The sequence below is a fragment of the Chlorocebus sabaeus genome, chromosome 11 (assembly GCF_047675955.1).
Source record: "Chlorocebus sabaeus isolate Y175 chromosome 11, mChlSab1.0.hap1, whole genome shotgun sequence".
Lineage (NCBI taxonomy): Eukaryota > Metazoa > Chordata > Mammalia > Primates > Cercopithecidae > Chlorocebus > Chlorocebus sabaeus.
Window position 1 is genome coordinate 73,822,732 of NC_132914.1, and position 19,839 is coordinate 73,842,570.

At 39.5% G+C, this 19,839-nt stretch overlaps 1 long non-coding RNA gene across 1 annotated transcript in view; it reads left to right on the top strand.

Moving 5' to 3' along the window:
- Positions 1–5,746, top strand: part of LOC140712783 (uncharacterized) — a 30,590-nt gene extending 24,844 nt beyond the window's left edge. The window contains exons 4-5 of the long non-coding RNA XR_012094543.1: positions 2,088–2,090; positions 4,316–5,746. This is a non-coding gene — a long non-coding RNA (uncharacterized lncRNA). The remainder of the gene's footprint in view (positions 1–2,087; positions 2,091–4,315) is intronic.
- The last annotated feature ends 14,093 nt before the right edge of the window (positions 5,747–19,839 follow it).

The window sequence follows — 19,839 nt, forward strand, 5'->3', positions numbered from 1 at the left end:
GAAATAAATTTGAATCTTGCCAGTCTAACAGTAACGGAATAAAATATCCCAGAAGCCATGTGTGGCTGCTTATGTCTGTAATCCCAGTGTCTTGGGATTCCAACACAGGTGGATTGCTTGAGCCCAGGAGGTCAAGGCTAAAGTAAGCCTTGGTTATAGCACCATGTTACAGCCTGGGTGACAGAGTAAGACCCTGTCTCAAAAAAAAAAAAAAAAAAAAAAGGGTTTATTTATGAATGCCTACTGTGTGCGAGGCAGCGTTCGGAGGAGAAGTTTAAAGAGTTAGAATACTAATACTTTAAACAAAAGTTACCTGGTACTCTAATTTTATTGTTTGAGTTTTGAATTGCTATAATGATCAAGGCAATGAAATATCATAATTATAACATTTGAGTGCTTATGGCTTGTCAAATGAGCAGTTTCCTGCAAAACAATATCTGATTGAATCCTCAAAACAATTCTGTGAGACAATACATGAGAATAGACTAGATTATGCTGCAGTTGGGAGAAAAAGTAAGTGTTTAACAAAAAGTTAGCTCCGGCTGCAGGCAACTCTCCAGGCAACTGTCTTCCATGCAACAACATGATAATCCAGGCAGCTTCAACCTTGTAGTGCTGCTATCTGAAGAAGAATCTTTTTCTGTGGTTGCCACAGTTGGGAAAGAAAAGAATTTCATATCGAACTTTTACTGCCACATCCTGAAGGTGACACACATAAACTCTACAGTTTTCACTGGCCAGACCAAGTCACATGGCTCCATTCAGTTGCAGGGTTGCTGAGGAATACAGTCAATCTACTGTGAGGCCAGAAAGCAATATCTAGCATAAATAACTATTATGACTGTTGTTTTTATACAGGAGAAGAAATGGAGGCTTAGAAAAAGTAAGTTATTCATCCAAAGGTATATATAAGGTAAGCAGGGGAGCCTCATTACGTGGACCTGAGCAATCTGACTCCAGAGCTTGTGCTTAACCTGTGTCTTCCATTGCCTCCCAGCACCGCACTGGAAACCTGGCAGAACCTAACCACCACTAGGGATATTTAATCCAATTCATATACATTCAGTTCAATTCAAATCAGCGTATATTTGCTAAATGCTTTCTTTGTGCCAGGCATTGCAGCTGCATCTGGAGGAGGGTTGAGCTATTTCACCATATAGATCTCCTACAACTTTGAGACTGTGATGTAAAGAAATAGGCAACTGTGATGGTTATTTTATCCGTCAACTTGGCTAGGCTGTGGTATCCAGATATTTGGTTAAACATTATTCTGAATGTTTTCGCGAAGGCGTTTTTGGATAAGATTAACATTTTAACCAGTGGATTTTGAATAAAGCAGATTACTTTCCATAATGTGGATGGGCCTCATCAATCAGTTGAAGGCCTTCATAAATCAGAGACTGACCTCCCCAGAGAAAGAAGGAGTTCTGCCAGCAGGTTGCCTTTGGACTCAAACAGAAACTGAGTCCCCACAATCATGTGTGCCAGTTCCTTAAAATAAACATCTATATCTATAATATGTATGTGTATACACATTCTGTTGGTTTGGTTTCTCTGGACAACCCTAACTAATATAACAAGCTTAAAAATTAGTTCTATAAAACAGGGCTAAGAAATGATACTTTATTATACTTTAAGAACAAGATCCTCTGCAATCCCTATTTACTTTTATCTTTGAATGTTAAGTAAAAATAGCAGAATTCTAAAATAACCTACAGAAATAAATCAAGGTTTGTTATATTTTCTGTAATACAAGAAGTTTTACAAAGCTATTGATCATGAAATACATAAATTTTTTCAAGAAACCTTGTGGACTGAAAAAACAGCCAAAACAAATCTGCCATATACAGGCCCCAGAATGTGGTTTTATAATCTGTCTACTTAGGAAACTGTTCCAATTATCTTCACAAATTCAGTATTGTGAGAATGTGTCTAGGTGTTAATTATTTTAAAGGAAGTCAGCTCTCCTACACAGCTGAGAATGCTAACAGTCTCCAATTTTAACTTGTTCTCTTATACAAGATGCTGTTTTGGGAAGTATTTAGTTGCCCCCTGCTGGCCATACAATTGCAGGATTCATTTTTTAGAAAGTTCTCAGTAGATTGCAGATGATAATGATAAACTTCTGAAGAGATGCATTCAACTTTTTCATCAGATAAATTCACAATAGACTTCCAATGCTCAATTGAGATATGTAAGTTAATCCAAAATTCTTTTTTTTCCCCCACCACCTGGTATAGGGTGAAACGTTGCAGCAGGAAAACTTTAAGCTAGATCAGTGGGAGAACAGGATGAGATGTAGGAGGGCTTCACAGGCTCCCTTTCTTTCTTCTTTAACTTTTGTTTTAGGTTGAGGAGTACTTGTGCAGGTTTGTTATTATAGGTAAACTCATGTCATAGGGATTTGGTTTACAGATTACTTCGTTACCCAGGTACTAAGCCTAGTACCCAAAGGTTATTTTTCCTACTCCTCTCTCTCTCCTCACCCTCTACCCTCAAGTAGGCCCCAGTGTCTGTTGTTCCCCTCTTTGTGTCCATGAATTCTCATCATTTAGCTCTCACTTATAAGTGAGAACATGCGATATTGGTTTTCTGTTCCTGCCTTAGATTAGGCAGGCATGGTGGTGCGTGCCTGTAATCTCAACTACTTGGGAGGCTGAGGCAGAAGAATTGTTTGAACCTGGGAGACGGAGGTTGCAGTAAGCTTAGATCGCACCACTGCACTCAGCACTTAAACTTGAGCAATGGAGCCTCAAAAAAAAAAAAAAAATAGCAAAAAGCTTAACCTTTTAAGTTACCAGATGAGAGCCTAGATCTTGGATCTTGGCTCTGTCATTTACTAGCTGTATGATGTTGGGCAAGTTACTCAACATCCTGAGGTTAACAGTTTCCCCATGCTTAGAGAAACAGATAATAATAGCATCTATCCTCATAAAGATGTTGTGCAATTGCATACAAAACACTTAGCTGAGTGCTGGGCCTGTATATACAAAACCTCAGGGTTGACTACCATTGGTAGTCATCTATCTTTAGACATTTCAAAGAGCATCAACTTCATTCTAAGAAAAGGAAGTGAGAACCCTGGCCATGAAGCCAGTGTAATCCTAAGGCAATCATTTTAGAAATGTTTTGTGAGGATTATCATAGTTCACTGTGTTAGACATGGTATCCAGCTGACTCTGACTCAAGTCCTTTTCTTAAGCACCCCATTGGTTTTCTTTCCTCATAACTCTTCCTCCAAGTGTCATGGTATCCCTTTCTTTGTAATTCCATTCCTCCCCCTCAAACATATGACCAGACAGTCATCACATTTCACCTTTGTGATCTGACATATAACTTGGCCAGAGTAGAGTAATAGTCATCACTTGAGATAGCAGGCATGGTGGAAATAGAGACAATTGAAGAAACAAGGCTTATTTGTGAAAAATGTTCTTTAATAATTTTATCCCTTGTATTCAAATACTTCTGTTGCTCTTTTTTGAGCTCTACCAGGTTTACGCTTTTTAAAGGTCTCTCCCTACAATGGAAACTACTTGAACCCCACTTGCCAGCCTAGTCCAATTTAGTATCTTGGGCCAATTCTAATCTTATGAAAGGGAGAGTTAAGATGATGTATCTTGAAATCTGTACAGAGAAGGCAACTGTAGCTTGCTTTCTTCCATGAACTTTTAGCACTGCCTCATTATAGTCCAGAGAAATATATGGGTAGGGGGTAATTAATTTCTGGGGAGGAGAACCTCCTGCCTACCATCCCTCCTAACTTGTAGCATACCATTTATACAAATTTATTCTCTTCTGCTATCTTAGCCTGGCTTCTTTGCTGAAATTGGAGTCTGAGACAATAACTTATGTGAGGACAGTTGATTTTGGGAAGAGATCCCAGTGAATAGGAGTAGGGGGCCAGGAAAACTAAGACATGAAAGGAAGAAAAGCTAACTCAAGAATACATTCATCAATCTGAACATTGTTACAGGTAACTCAGGCTCATTTCTCTGGATCTTTGAATAGCTACCTAGAATTGTCTGCCTCCCCCAATGTGGCAGACATATCCTAAGGTAACCCCCAGTGATCTCTGCCTTCTGGTATTAATGACCTTCTTTATGCCCCTCACCCTAAGCCTGGGTAGAATTTGTGAACTGCTTCCAGCCAGAAGAATAAGGCAAAGGTGATAGGATGTTACTCCCATGATGTAATATAATACGTGCATTACAATATATGACAAACGTGATGGGATATCACTCCCATGATTATGTTATATAAGAATCTGTCTTGATAGCAGACCCACTCTCTCACTTTCCTGCTGGTCTTGAGGAAGCAAGTCGTTATGTTAAGAACTGCCTATTGGAGAGGACCACATGACAAAGAACTCAGAGGTGGTTTGTAGAAGATGAGAGCCAGCAGAAACAAAACAAAACAAAATCCTGAAGCTCTTAGTCCTACGACTGTAAGGAAATGAATTCTCCCAACAACCTGAGAGAGTTTGGAAGAAGATTTTTCTTTCTTCAGACTTCCAGATGGGAACATGGTCCAGCCAACACCTTCGCTGTAGCCTGGAGAGACCCCAAGGTAGAAAACCCAACTAAACTGTATCTGGACTCCTGACCTACAGAAAGAGAGATGGTAAATGTGTGTTATTTTAACCTGTTCAATTTGTGTTAATTTGTTACATCGAATTGGAAAACTAATACAGATTTTGGTGCCTAGAGATAGAATGCTGCTGTAATAAATATGTAAAAATATGTCTGTGGCTTTGAAACTGGTCAGTGGGCAGAGATTAGAAGAATGCTTGAAAAGTATGATAGACAAAACCCAAATCACTGCCAACAAACTGTCAGTAGAAGACTGCTGTTGAGGACTCAGAAGGAAGTAAGGAACATGCTATAGGAAACTGGAAGAAGGGAGATCCTTGTTATGTACTGGTATAAAGCTTAGTGAAATTATTTCTTATAATTATGTTGAAAGCAGAATTTGTAAATGGATGAATTTGATTATATAGTTAAGGAGATTTCCAAGCAAAGGTTGAAGGGGACAACTGGTTTCTTCTTGCTACTTACAGGAAAGTGCAAGAAAAGAGACAAATTGAGAGAAGAACTATTAAGCAAAAAGGAATCAGGACTTGATAATTTAAAAAATCCTCATCCTCCCCAGATGGCAAAAAATATTAACAGTTGGAGATGGCTTTTGGGCACTGTCAAAAAAGCCTACTCTAGAGAAAATGCCCTTGAAGTTACTCTATAATCTTTGTTAAAGCCCCAGAAACATCAAAGATCCGAGTATTCAGGTATATTTCAAGAGATGGCACTTAGATTTGAAAAGATCCAAGGGTATGCCTCAGATCTTCTCAAACTATTGAGCCTCTAAGAAGCTTAAAGGAGATGGAATTATTTTTGAAACAATCTGTAGATGTGGCCTTTGTCTGATAAGAGTAAATGCCACTGAAATACATACAGAACCACAACATTCTTGAGAAAATTATTTCTGCAGAAAACAGTGCCAACTTGGAATAAGACAGACAAAAAGACTAGAAAATGAAAAGAGGATGTCAGACCTCCAAAATTTTACTGGCAGAAAGCAGGCTGATAAAACTACTCATCTGCAAACACATGCTGCCTTCCATGAAAAAGGAATAATGACTCAGATGGTAGAACTAAGAACCCAGAAAGCAGAGCCAAGAGCCATGAAGGATCATTCCCAAGCCTAGAAACCTGATTAAGGAAATTCCAATAAATTCAGTTGTGTTTCAAAACTTCTATAGACCAGTGACTCCTTTTTACTGTGCATTTCCCCTATTTTTAAACTGGAATGTCTATAGCTGTTATCCTGTGTCTGTCCCACCATTGTATGTTGGGTGTGTTGGAGGCAGATAACTCATTTGCTTGGTTTCACAGGTCCATAGTTAGAGAATAACTGTGTCCAGGAGCTTTACTTAACAGGTTATACGTAGGAGGTTCATCTGCACCTGGACTTCATTCACGTGATGAAATTTCAGAATTTGAGCTGATGGTATAATGAATGAAACTCTTGGGAACTGATATGGTTTGGCTCTGTGTCCCCACCCAAATCTCATCTTGAATTGTATTCCCACAATTCCCATGGGCTGTGGGAGGGGCCCTGGTGGGAGATAATTTGAATCATGGGGGTGGTTCCCCCATACTGTTCTTATGGTAGCAAATAAGTCTCACGAGATCTGATGGTTTTATGAGGGATTTTATCAGGGGTTTCCACTTTTGCATCTTCTTCATTTTCTCTTGCCACCACCATGTAAGAAGTGCCTTTCACCTCTCACCATGATTCTGAGACTTCCCCAGCCATGTAAGTCCAATTAAACCTCCTTTTCTTCCGAGTCTCAGGTATGTCTTTATCAGCAGTGTGAAAATGGACTAATACAGGAATCTTGGAAGGGGAGAAACCATATATTTCATATGGGAGGGCCTGAGGAAAGACTGGCAGACAGAACCTAGGCTGATTCTCCAATGACCTCCACTTGCTGTTATTAATGCCCTTGTTAATTACATCCCACGAATATGGGAGGAATCTGTGAAGCATCTAACTTATAGAATATGGCAAAAGTGACAGAATGGCATTCTTATAACATTATGTTATGTAAGACTTCATATTGCTAGTAGATTCTTCTGCTGGCCATGAAGAAGCAAACTGCTATGTTGCTGCCTATGGAGTAGACCACATGGCAGGCAACTTGAATGGATTCTAGGAGCTAGTGGCAACTCCAGCTGACAGCCAGCCAACACACTAAAGCTTTCAGTCTTATATCCTCAATGAAATAAATTCTTTCAGCAACCTATGTAACCTTGGGAGCAGATGAGCTTCCCAATGAGAACACAGCCCACCTGATGCATTGACTCTAGCCTGGAGAGACCTGGAAGCAGAAAATCCAAATAAACTGTGTCTGTACTCTTGACCACAGAAACTGGGATATAATACATGTTATTGTTTTAGGCTGCTAGATTTGGTAACTTGTTATGCAGCAATAGATTACAAGCACAGACAAGGATTGTCCCAAAGAGTGTTAATTTCTTTACTCTTCCAGGTTGTACATGCCCAAGTGCAGAGTGGGTTCTTATTGGCATCCATGCCATATCATCAGAACGGCACAGGTGTTGAAATGATAAATATGTGAAAAATAAGGGGCGGTTCCAAGACAGCTGAATAGGAACAGCTCCAGCCTCTAGCTCCCAGCGTGAACAACACAGAAGACAGGTGATTTCTGCAGTTCCAACTGAGGTACCGGATTCATCTCATGGGGCATGTCAGACAGTGGGTGCAAGACAGTGCGTGCAGCCCACCGAGTGAGAGCCGAAGCAGGGCGAGGCATTGCCTCACCTGGGAAGCGCAAGGGGGAAGGGAATTCCCTTTCCTAGCCAAGGGAAACCATGACACACAACACCTGGAAAATCGGGTCACTCCCACCCTAATACTGCACTTTACCAAGAGTCTTAGCAAACAGCACACCAGGAGATTATATCCTGTGCCTGGCTCGGAGGGTCCCATGACCCCAGAGCCTCCCTCATTGCTAGCACAGCAGTCTGAGATCTAACTGCAAGGCGGCAGCGAGGCTGGGGGAGGAGCGCCCGCCGTTGCTGAGGCTTGAGTAGTTAAACAAAGCAGCTGGGAAGCTCGAACTGGGTGGAGCCCACCGCAGCTCAAAGAGGCTGGCCTGCCTCTGTAGACTACACCTCTGGGGACAGGGCATAGCCAAACAAAAGGCAGCAGAAACCTCTGCAGATTTAAATGTCCCTGTCTGACAGCTTTGAAGAGAGTAGTGGTTCTCTTAGCATGGAGTTTGAGATATGAGAAAGGATAGACTGCCTGCTCAAGTGGGTCCCTGACCCCCGAATAGCTTAACTGGGAGACACTCCCCACTAGGGGCAGACTGGCACCTCACACCTCACACAGCTGGGTACCCCTCTGAGACGAAGCTTCCAGAGGAATGATCAGGCAGCAATATTTGCTGTTCAGCAATATTCACTCGTCTGCAGCCTCCGCTGCTGATACCCAGGCAAACAGGGTCTGGAATGGACCTCCAGCAAACTCCAACAGACCTGCAGCTGAGGGTCCTGACTGTTACAAGGAAAACTAACAAACAGAAAGGACATCCACACCAAAACCCCATCTGTACGTCACCATCATCAAAGACCAAAGGTAGATAACACCACAAAGATGGGGAAAAAACAGAGCAGTAAAGCTGAAAATTCTAAAAATCAGACTGCCTCTTCCCCTCCAAAGGAACGCAGCTCCTCGCCAGCAACAGAACAAAGCTGGATAGAGAATGACCTTGATGAATTGAGAGAAGAAGGCTTCAGACGATCAAACTTCTCCAAGCTAAAGGAGGAAGTTTGAACCCATTGCAAAGAAACTAAAAACCTTGAAACAAGATTTGACGAATGGCTAACTAGAATAACCAATGTAGAGAAGTCCTTAAATGACCTGATAGAGCTGAAAACCATGGCATGAGAACTACGTGACAAATGCACAAGCTTCAGTAACTGATTCGATCAACTGGAAGAAAGGGTATCAGTGATTGAAGATCAAATGAATGAAATGAAGCGAGTATAGAAGTTTCAAGAAAAAAGAGTAAAAAGAAATGAACAAAACCTCCAAGAAATATGGGACTATGTGAAAAGACCAAATCTACATCTGATTGGTGTACCTGAAAGTGATGGGGAGAATGGAACCAAGCTGGAAAACACTCTTCAGGATATTATCCAGGAGAACCTCCCCAACCTAGCAAGACAGCCCAACATTCAAATTCAGGAAGTACAGAGAACAGCACAAAGATACTCCTTGAGAAGAGCAACTCCAAGACACATAATTGTCAGATTCACCAAAGTTGAAATGAAGGAAAAATGTTAAGGGCAGCCAGAGAGACAGGTCGAGTTACCCACAAAGGGAAGCCCATCAGACTAACAGTGGATCTCTTGGGAGAAACTCTACAAGCCAGAAGAGAGTGGGGGCCAATTTTCAACATTCTTAAAGAAAAGAATTTTCAACCAGAATTTCATATCCAGCCAAACTAAGTTTCATAAGTGGAGGAGAAATAAAAAGCCTTTACAAACAAGCAAATGCTGAGAGATTTTGTCACCACCAGGCCTGCCCTACAAGAACTCCTGAAGGAAGCACTAAACATGGAAAGGAACAACTGGTACCAGCCACTGCAAAAAAATGCCAAAATGTAAAGACCATCGATGCTAGGAAGAAATTGCATCAACTAACGAGCAAAATAACCAGCTAACATCATAATGACAGGATCAGTTCACACAATATTAACCTTAAATGTAAATGGGCTAAATGGTCCAATTAAAAGACACAGACTGGCAAATTGGATAAAGAGTCAAGACCCATCAGTTTACTGTATTCGGGAGACCCATCTCACATGCAGAGACACACATAGGCTCAAAATAAAGGGATGGAGGAAGATCTACCAAGCAAATGGAAAACAAAAAAAGACAGGGGTTGCAATCCTAATCTCTGATAAAACAGACTTTAAACCAACAAAGATCAAAAGAGACAAAGAAGGCCATTACATAATGGTAAAGGGATCAATTCAACAAGAAGAGCTAACTATCCTAAATATATATGCACCCAATACAGGAGCACTCGGATTCATAAAGCAAGTCCTTAGAGACTTACAAAGAGACTTAGACTCCCACACAATAATAATGGGAGACTTTAACACCGCATTGTCAACATTAGACAGATCAACGAGACAGAAAGTTAACAAGGATATCCAGGAATTGAACTCAGCTCTGCACCAAGTGGACCTAATAGACATCTATAGAACTCTCCACCCCAAATCAACAGAATATACATTCTTCTCAGCACCACATCGCACTTACTCCAAAATTGACCACATAGTTGGAAGTAAAGCACTCCTCAGCAAATGTAAAAAAAAAAAAAAAAAAATTATAACAAACTGTCTCACAGACCACAGTGCAATCAAACTACAACTCAGGATTAAGAAACTCACTCAAAACCACTCAACTACATGGAAACTGAACAACCTGCTCCTGAATGACTACTGGGTACATTACAAAATGAAAGCAGAAATAAAGATGTTCTTTGAAACCAATGAGAACAAAGACACAACATACCAGAATCTCTGGGATACATTTAAAGCAGTGTGTAGAGGGAAATTTATAGCACTAAATGCCCACAAGAGAAAGCAGGAAAGATCTAAAATTGACACCCTAACATCACAATTAAAAGAACTAGAAAAGCAAGAGCAGACACATTCAGAGCTAGCAGAAGGCAAGAAATAACTAAGACCAGAGCAGAACTGGAGGAGATAGAGACACAAAACCCTTCAAAAAAAAAATCAATGAGTCAAGGAGCTGGTTTTTTGAAAAGATCAACAAAATTGATAGACTGCTAGCAAGACTAATAAAGAAGAAAAGAGAGAAGAATAAAATAGATGCAATAAAAAATGGTAAAGGGGATATCACCACCGACCCCACAGAAACACAAACTACCGTCAGAGAATACTATAAACACCTCTACGCAAATAACTAGAAAACCTAGAAGAAAGGGATAAATTCCTGGACACATACACTCTCCCAAGACTAAACGAGGAAGAAGTTGAATCCCTGAATAGACCAATAACAGGCTCTGAAATTGAAGCAATAATTAATAGCCTACCAACCAAAAAAAGTCCAGGACCAGACAGATTCACAGTTGAATTCTACCTGAGGTACAAGGAGGAGCTGGTACCATTCCTTCTGAAACCATTCCAATCAATAGAAAAAGAGGGAATCCTCCCTAACTCATTTTAGGAGGCCAACATCATCCTGATACCAAAGGCTGGCAGAGACACAACAAAAAAAAGAGAATTTTAGACCAATATCCCTGATGAACATCGATGCAAACATCCTCAATAAAATACTGGCAAAATGAATCTAGCAGCACATCAAAAAGCTTATTCACTATGATCAAGTGGACTTCATGTCTGGGATACAAGGCTGGTTCAATATGTGCAAATCAATAAATGTAATCCAGCATATAAACAGAACCAAAGACAAAAACCACATGATTATATCAATAGAAGCAGAAAAGGCCTTTGACAAAATTCAACAGCCCTTCATGCTAAAAACTCTCAATAAATTCGGTATTGATGGGATGTATCTCAAAATAATAACAGTTATTTATGACAAACCCACAATCAATATCATACTGAATGGGCAAAAACTGGAAGCATTCCCTTTGAAAACTGGCACAAGACAGGGATGCCCTCTCTCACCACTCCTATTCAACATAGTGTTGGAAGTTCTGGCCAGGGCAATCAGGCAGGAGAAAGAAATAAAGGGTATTCAATTAGGAAAAGAGGAAGTCAAATTGTCCCTGTTTGCAGATGACATGACTGTATATTTAGAAAACCCCATCGTCTCAGCCCAAAATATCCTTAAGCTGATAAACAACTTCAGCAAAGTGTCAGGATACAAAATCAATGTGCAAAACTCACAAGCATTCTTATACACCAATAACAGACAGAGAGCCAAATCATGAGTGAACTCCCATTCACAATTGCTTCACAGAGAATAAAATACCTAGGAATCCAACTTACAAGGGATGTGAAGGACCTCTTCAAGGAGAACTACAAACCACTGCTCAATGAAATAAAAGAGGACACAAACAAATGGAAGAACATTCCATGCTCATGGGTAGGAAGAATCAATATCATGAAAATGGCCATACTGCCCAAGGTAATTTATAGATTCAATGCCATCCCCATCAAGCTACCAATGATTTTCTTCACAGAATTGGAAAAAATCACTTTAAAGATCATATGTAACCAAAAAAGAACCCACATTGCCAAGACAATCCTAAGTCAAAAGAACAAAGCTGGAGGCATCACGCTACCTGACTTCAAACTATACTACAAGGCTACAGTAGCCAAAACAGCATGGGACTGGTACCAAAACAGAGATATAGACCAATGGAACAGAACAGAACCTTCAGAAATAATACCACACATCTACAACCATCTGATCTTTGACAAAAGGCTGACAAAAACAAGAAATGGGGAAAGGATTCCCTATTTAATAAATAGTGCTGGGAAAACTGGCTAGCCATAAGTAGAAAGCTGAAACTGGATCCTTTCCTTACTCCTTATACAAAAATTAATTCAAGATGGATTAGAGACTTAAATGTTAGACCTAAAACCATAAAAACCCTAGAAGAAAACCTAGGGAATACCATTCAGGACATAGGCATGGGCAAGGACTTCATGTCTAAAACACCAAAAGCAATGGCAACAAAAGCCAAAATTGACAAATGGGATCTAATTAAGCTAAAGAGCTTCTGCACAGCAAAAGAAACCACCATCAGAGTGCACAGGCAACCTACAGAATGGGAGAAAATTTTTGCAATCTACCCATCTGACAAAGGGCTAATATCCAGAACCTACAAAGAACTCAAACAAATTTACAAGAATAAAACAAACAACCCCATCAAAAAGTGGGTGAAGAATATGAACAGACACTTCTCAAAAGAAGACATTCACGCAGCCAACAGACACATGAAAAAATGCTCATCATCACTGGCTGTCAGAGAAATACAAATCAAAACCACAATGAGATGCCATCTCACACCAGTTAGAATGGCAATCATTAAAAAATTAGGAAACAACAGGTGCTGGAGAGGATGTGGAGAAATAGGAACACTTTTACACTGTTGGTGGGACTGTAAACCAGTTCAACCATTGTGGAAGACAGTGTGGCGATTCCTTAAGGATCTAGAACTAGAAATACCATTTGACCCAGCCATCCCATTACTGGGTATATGCCCAAAGGATTATAAATCATGCTGCTATAAAGACACATGCACATGTATGTTTATTGTGGCACTATTAACAATAGCAAAGACTTGGAACCAACCCAAATGCCCATCAATGACAGACTAGATTAAGAAAATGTGGCACATATACACCATGGAATACTATGCAGCCATAAAAAAGGATGAGTTCGTGTCCTTTGCAGGGACATGGATGCAGCTGGAAACCGTAATTCTCAGTGAACTATCGCAAGAACAGAAAACCAACCACCGCATGTTCTCACTCATAGGCGGGAATTGAGTAATGAGAACACTTGGACACAGGGTGGGGGACATCACACACCAGGGCCTGTTGGAGGGTGGGGCGGGGCAGGGATAGCATTAGGAGATATACCTAATGTAAATGACAAGTTAATGGGTGCAGCACACCAACATAGCAAATGTATACATATGTAACAAACCTGCACATTGTGCACATGTACCCTAGAACATAAAGTATAATAATAAAAAAGAACAACAAAATAGCAAAGCAGTCTTAAAAAAAATGATAAATATGTGGTACGGTTGCACAAAACTGGTTGCCATAGCAGTAGTTGGTATAAAAGGTAGGCTGAATGGATATGAAAAAGATTATTCTAGTTTGTCTCATCCTGGCTAGCATTTCAGGGAGTCTGTGTTGCTTGACTGGGTGGGGGCAACCAGATCATCATCTCTGAAGGGTCTGAACTCTAATTGTCGCTCTTTCAGTGAGTCTTAGTTTTTACAATTACCCATTTATACTTATCACCAGACATGGAGCACCAAGAGATAACTCAGTGAATCCTATGTGTTCCATGCATCGGACTTCCTGTCTTCATTGGGTAGCAGCAACTCTATTTCATATGGGTAATCAAGGTCAGTTATCACCACCAAGATAGTAAGTGTTTTCATTGATGGGCCACTGACACAAGTTATCTAAAATGACCATGTGGTAGTTATAGTTTCCAGTTCAGTGGAGACATCATGTGTGCCCTCACAGTAGTCCCTTTCATACCAAACAAGTGCTTCTAATCCTGAAAAGCCTAAGAATGCACAGATAGGAAGCCCAAATTCTGCAAAGGGGTCAATGGGAGTATTGGTGACAGCCATTCCTATATCCACCCTTTGGTTCCTGGACCTGTATATTCTGGCTATTGGAAACACACCACTATAAATCAGCTATACTTTTTTTTTTTGAGATGGAGTCTCGCTCTGTCACTTAGACTGGAGTGATCTCGCGCTGGAGTGGCGCAATCTCAGCTCACTGCAGCCTCCGCCTCCTGGGTTCTAGCAATTCTCCTGCCTCAGCCTCCTGGGTAGCTGGGATTACAAGCACACATCACCACACCCAGCTAATTTTTGTATTTTTAGTAGAGATGAGGTTTTGCCAATGTTGGCCAAGCTCATCTCGAACTCCTGACCTCAGATGATCTGCCTGCCTTGGCCTCCCAAAGTGGTAGAATTACAGGCGTGAGCCACTGTGCCCAGCCATCAGCTATACATTTAATGCACCTATCTTATTCTTGAGAACAATACTCTATCCCTTTGAAGTGTTAGTCCTGAGTGGGTTCCTTAGCTAAGTCTTTATTAGATTATTTCATTGTTCCATTAGGATGGCCAATTTCATGTTTATGCCCCATTATTACACCTACTTTATCATAAAATGGGCCCTTTGATATAAAAAAATAGGTAGAATTCAATGCCAGTAAATCAGGCATTCTGTAAGTTCTTGTCTGGTGGGTGGTGCTGGCAAAGGCACCTATAACAGTGAAGAAAAATGCATACCCATAATAGGTAGCAATTCTGATAAGTACAATTTGCTATCCCCTCCAGGATTGAAAGAGTCCAATATAATCAACTTCCCACTGAATGGTTGACTGGCCTTCTTAAGGGATGGTGCCATAATGAGGACTTAGCATTTATCTTTGCTGCTAATAGACTGGACAAACAGTGTGGCAGTAGCCCAGGAGACAGGGAGTTCATGCTATTGGATCATTCACAGCCTTTATCCCTGCCACCATGGTCATGCAATTATCATGGGCCCTTTGTGTAAACACTGATATTGCTGAGAAGAGAGGCTGAATGATTTCTACTAGACAAGTCCTCTCTACTTGATTGTTTAGTGCTTTCTCTGCAGTATAGGCTCTCTGATAGGCATTGATGTAGCACACAAATTTCTGTACACTTTGAGCCTACTCCAGTGGTCTACCCATACCTTTATTCCTTGGACATTTTTATATCCCATTTTCCAGTCTTTCTCCTCTAGGCCCTTCTGACTAACCAACAAGCCAACTGCCATCATTCAAAGGTCCATGTACATCTATACATCAGGCCTTTTCTTCCTTTATAGAAAGTAATTGATCAGGTACACTGCTTACAGATCTGCACTTGGGAGAATTTCCCTTCAGGAATACCCTTAAGGAGGGTGGTTGTGTAGCAGCAGTCCATTTGGAGTTAGCACCAACATAGCACCAACAGATTGAGCTGACCTTTCTGTAATTAAGATTCCATGCACTATTTTGCAACATCATGCATTTAGTCATTTGGAAAATAGTGCTTCATTGAGTTATGCATATCTTCCAAGTGCTGACACATTTCATGTTGAAATACCCAAAAAATCACATGTATTATTGTCACCACCGATCTCATCAGAAAATTTTTGAAGAATCAAGAACCTGCCAGATTCACAGAGGTAGATATGAGTTTTCAAAAATTATAAATTTTGTTTGAAAGCTCAAATGTTATCACTGGCAACAAACGCTGTGAGTTGTTTTCCTTGAAGTGACAGGCTCACTTATTTTTGAGAGAAGTTCTGACACATACCTAAGTCTGAATAACTATAGTTTATATGTCTGTCATTCTTTCAAGTAAAGATAATTTTCCATGTAAAATAGTGGTTTGTTTAACTCACAACTCAAGCACAAAAATCATTTTCATTGAGATAACCTTAGAACTTTGGTATGAAACAGGAATATATTATGCATTTTGCCTCAGAATTTTAAAAAATACATAATCAAAGGTTGAGATTTAATAAAATTAATCATGCTATTTTATCAAGACTATTATTAAATTAAAATGAAAAACTGTCTTGTTTTTCTCGGATATAGCAGTAAAGAATTCAATGTCTGCTAGTACACTTTTGGTACTACTGCCTTCATTTCTGTTAAAGCACCAGCGATTTTACCCACCATTGCCTTTGTTTCATAGTGCAAATGTCAACTCAGTGAGAAAGCCAAGTAATGTCTAGTATTGTTGTAAAAATAGTTTTGATCTTGTATATACTTGAAAGCATCTTCCCTGAAATTCCCTGGGGTCTGCAGATCACATTTTGTGAACCATGGTCAAGAGAAAAATCTGAGTCCTATGTGGTATCTATCCACTTTTCACACAATTTGTCCCTCTGAGAAGAGTCTGTGCTGCTTTCACCAATCCTGGCTTTGACACCTTTTTCATTGGCCTTTTCTGCTCGCTGATATCATGACCATCATATTCCATTCTGAGTTCTAGTTCAGTTTCCCATGTCTAACCATTTATTTTTGTCATCAAAGTAAAGAGTCTTTGCCTCTCTTTGTATCTACTTGATGAAATCTCACACGAATCTTTCAATGATTCTATTTTAATTCTTGATCTTCTCTTGTTACCAAACAGGCCCTTCAGGATAGAACTTAATTTCATTCACTATTCTTTTATTCATGCATTATTTATTTATCAAAAAAACCCCACATTTTCTGTAGATCTACTATGTCATTTCCCAGAGAGATGGCATTTGCTTTTGGCCTTAAAGGGTGACATTATTTGGACAGGTAAAATGAGTTTAAGGTTTTCAAAATATAATAAATAATACCAGATTATGGAGGTAAAATGACAATATATGGGACAATATATGACAATAATAGGGAGATTGCTTAGGGAAGCTCAAGGAGAATGCATACAGTGAGTAATTAAAGACAAAGCCAGAAAGAAATTGCAGCGTCATCTCATAAAATTTGTTGAATACTTGATGTTTATTTGGTAAGCAATAGGGAGCTACTGGAGATATTTGAGCAGAAGCAGAAGTAATGGTGTAAAACGGGCTCAATATCAGAGTTTGCTTAGGATTTATACAGAGGAAGAATTTGGTGGGAAAAAATAAACCTGAAGCAAGAAAATCAGGTTGGAGGCCTGAACTAGGTGGGTAGGCACAGAAATGGAGATGGATGGAGTTAGATTTTGAGTACAAGTAAGATCAGTAGGCAGTGGTGAAGGAGAAGTTCTTGTCAAAAATAATTACAGTTTCAAGCATGAGTTGCTAGGAGAATGGTGAACTATTAATAGAAATCAAATAATCAGAAAAAGAAACAGTTTGTGTGAGGCAAGATGATGAGTTCAGTTCTCTACCTGTTAGGCATGTAAGTGGCTATACTCAACAGGGGCCTATTTATAAATTTTATAGCATTTACAGGAACTGCAACCTAACAGATATTAGAAGATTGTGGTTATAGTTACACTGGCTTTATATGTCTCCTTGCAATATAAATATATTAAAGTGCAGTTGTTATTTTAATTTCCTGTAGAGTTTTTCTCTGGACTAATGTAGCAGGGATATATAGCTCTTCCATGGTTCATATATCACAAAGATTGCTCTTACAAAGTGATATATGCTTATTGAGTGAGTGTATATGTCAGTTATTATGCTAAATTTTACACATTTTACGTCAACTAATCCTTACATCAGCTCTTTGGTATTAGTATGTGGATTTTATAAGAGAAATCAAGATGCAAAGAGGTTAAGTAACTTCCCCAGGGTCAAATGGGAAGCAGTGTAATGACATTTGAACCCAGATTCTGAATGGCCCTTCTTTTTTGACTCCATACTGATAAAGTACCTATTTGCCTCCTTCCCTTTTCCTTTTCATAGAATGAAAGGACATAGTGCCTGTTAGCACAGACTATTGGTCTTTACTCCATGAGTGTACCCAGGGATTCATTTAGTGCCTGCTTAGGAGATCTGTCTTAGGAAGGGCTTGTGATCAGTGGCTCTTCTTGGGGCAACTACTTTCATGAGAGATATATTAAGTAATAAAATTATTTAATTAAAAAGTCACACCTTAAAAGAACAAATAAAACAGTTTTGAATTATAACTATACTAAAGTCGTTTAAAAAAAAAAAAAGCTACATAAGGTCCTTTGAAACCACTTAAATTTAGACAAACAGCAGAGAATGCCCTTAATAGCAAGTCTGAAGATCAAAGTGTGGAAGTCTTCCTAAAGGAAACACAGAGGATGTCCTGAGTGGGTTCCTTAGCTAAGTCTTTATTAGATTATTTCATTGTTCCAGAGGATTATTTCATCCTCCAGAGGATGAAAAGTCTGGAGATTAATGTTGTGATTGGCTGATGCTCCAACACAGAGTGCAGAGAGCAGGGATTCATCAAGAGGAAAGATACATCTGTGCTACAGGCTTTACACTGCACTGCCTGGCACTTGGTGAATTCTTATTAAATATAAGTTCCTGTCTTTCTCCCCTTTTGTATTTTACAAAATGTTTTTCCACATCTTATTGCATTTATTCTGTATAATAAAAAGAAAACCCTGACAAATAAACTCTTATTCACATTACAGAGGTACATAAGCCTTTACTTGTTAAAGCTGAGAATGACTGGATAATTCTGCAGCACAATCTCTCCAACCTGAGTGTTCTGGTTTTGCATTCTGCCTATAAGACTTTATCATCTGTTCTCTGACTCAACCGTCAACCAGAAAATGTTTAAATTTACCAATAACCTGGAAGCTCCCCCCAGCACCCCCGCCCCCCACCCCGCAACCCTCCAAGTTGTCTTGCCCTTCTGAACCAAACCAATGTACATTTTAAATGTATTTGATTGATGTATTTAAATGTATTTAATTGATGTCTCCCCAAATTGTATAAAACCAGACTGTGCCCTAACCACTTTGGGCACATGATCTCAGGATCTTCTGAGGGTTGTGTCATAGGCTATGGTCACTCATATTTGGCCCAGAATAAATCTCTTTAAAATATTGTACCGAGTTTGACTCCTTTTCTCAACAGTCTCTATCACTTACCATCAAATGTTCTAACAAATACACTTTTTAAAAAGTGAGTTTTAGGCTTCTCAGGCCTGCCACTTTCTCTCCAACTGCCCATGAGAAATCTCAGAAAGACAAAGAGGAGGAGGAGGAGAGTTCTTCCCTAGCAGAGAAGCAGACACTGTTTAGCAGCATAAAGTTACTTCTGATAAAGGGATGGATCGAGGACGTTCACAAAAGTACCAGTCTTAATATTCTGCTCAGTTTAGAGACAGTTGTAAAAATGTATAACCCTGTTCTCCATTCTGTTATTAAAAACTCTCTTTGAAAGATATTTACACAAAGGACCCTTTTTAGAGGGGCTATGTCCTCTGAAGTTTCTCTATATCCTCTGGCAGTCTGCAATTCTAATTGGTTATCTTAGTAACTTGGTTCCCTAGTAATTGTATTCAAACTGACATCTCTACTATTTAAAAGGCAATTGCATGTTTGCCAGATTTCTTTGTTGAGCCAGAAGAGAAGTTTAAAATGGCCTTACCCTCTGCTTTATGGTCAAATGAAGAGCACATTCATGATTCTCTTGGTTTCCTTTTTCAAACAGATAGGTGAGAGTTTTTGTCTCATTAACTAGCATCAGTTGGGGTTGTAACTACTTCCCATTCTTACTGCTTCCGATTATACTGCTATCATACAATTTATTTTTATTAACTGATCCCTAATACTGGGAAATGCATTTAAATTCCTTGAGTCCTTATTTCCTATTCTTTCCCACACCATATTTAAAAGATGAGTGTTTTCATTTCTGTAACATAGGCTTGCTGTGTATGAGGATTCTCAGGGGCTAGGCATGAGTGCTACTTGAAGAAAAACTAATTTGATTTTTGTGGTCTCTTGGGGAATTGGAAAACTCTCTGCAAAATTTCATTTCGTCAAGAAAGCAAACTCATTTTTGGGTGCATGTCCAAATAATATTTATTTTATCTGATGTGTTTGAGTGGTATCTTCTGGATT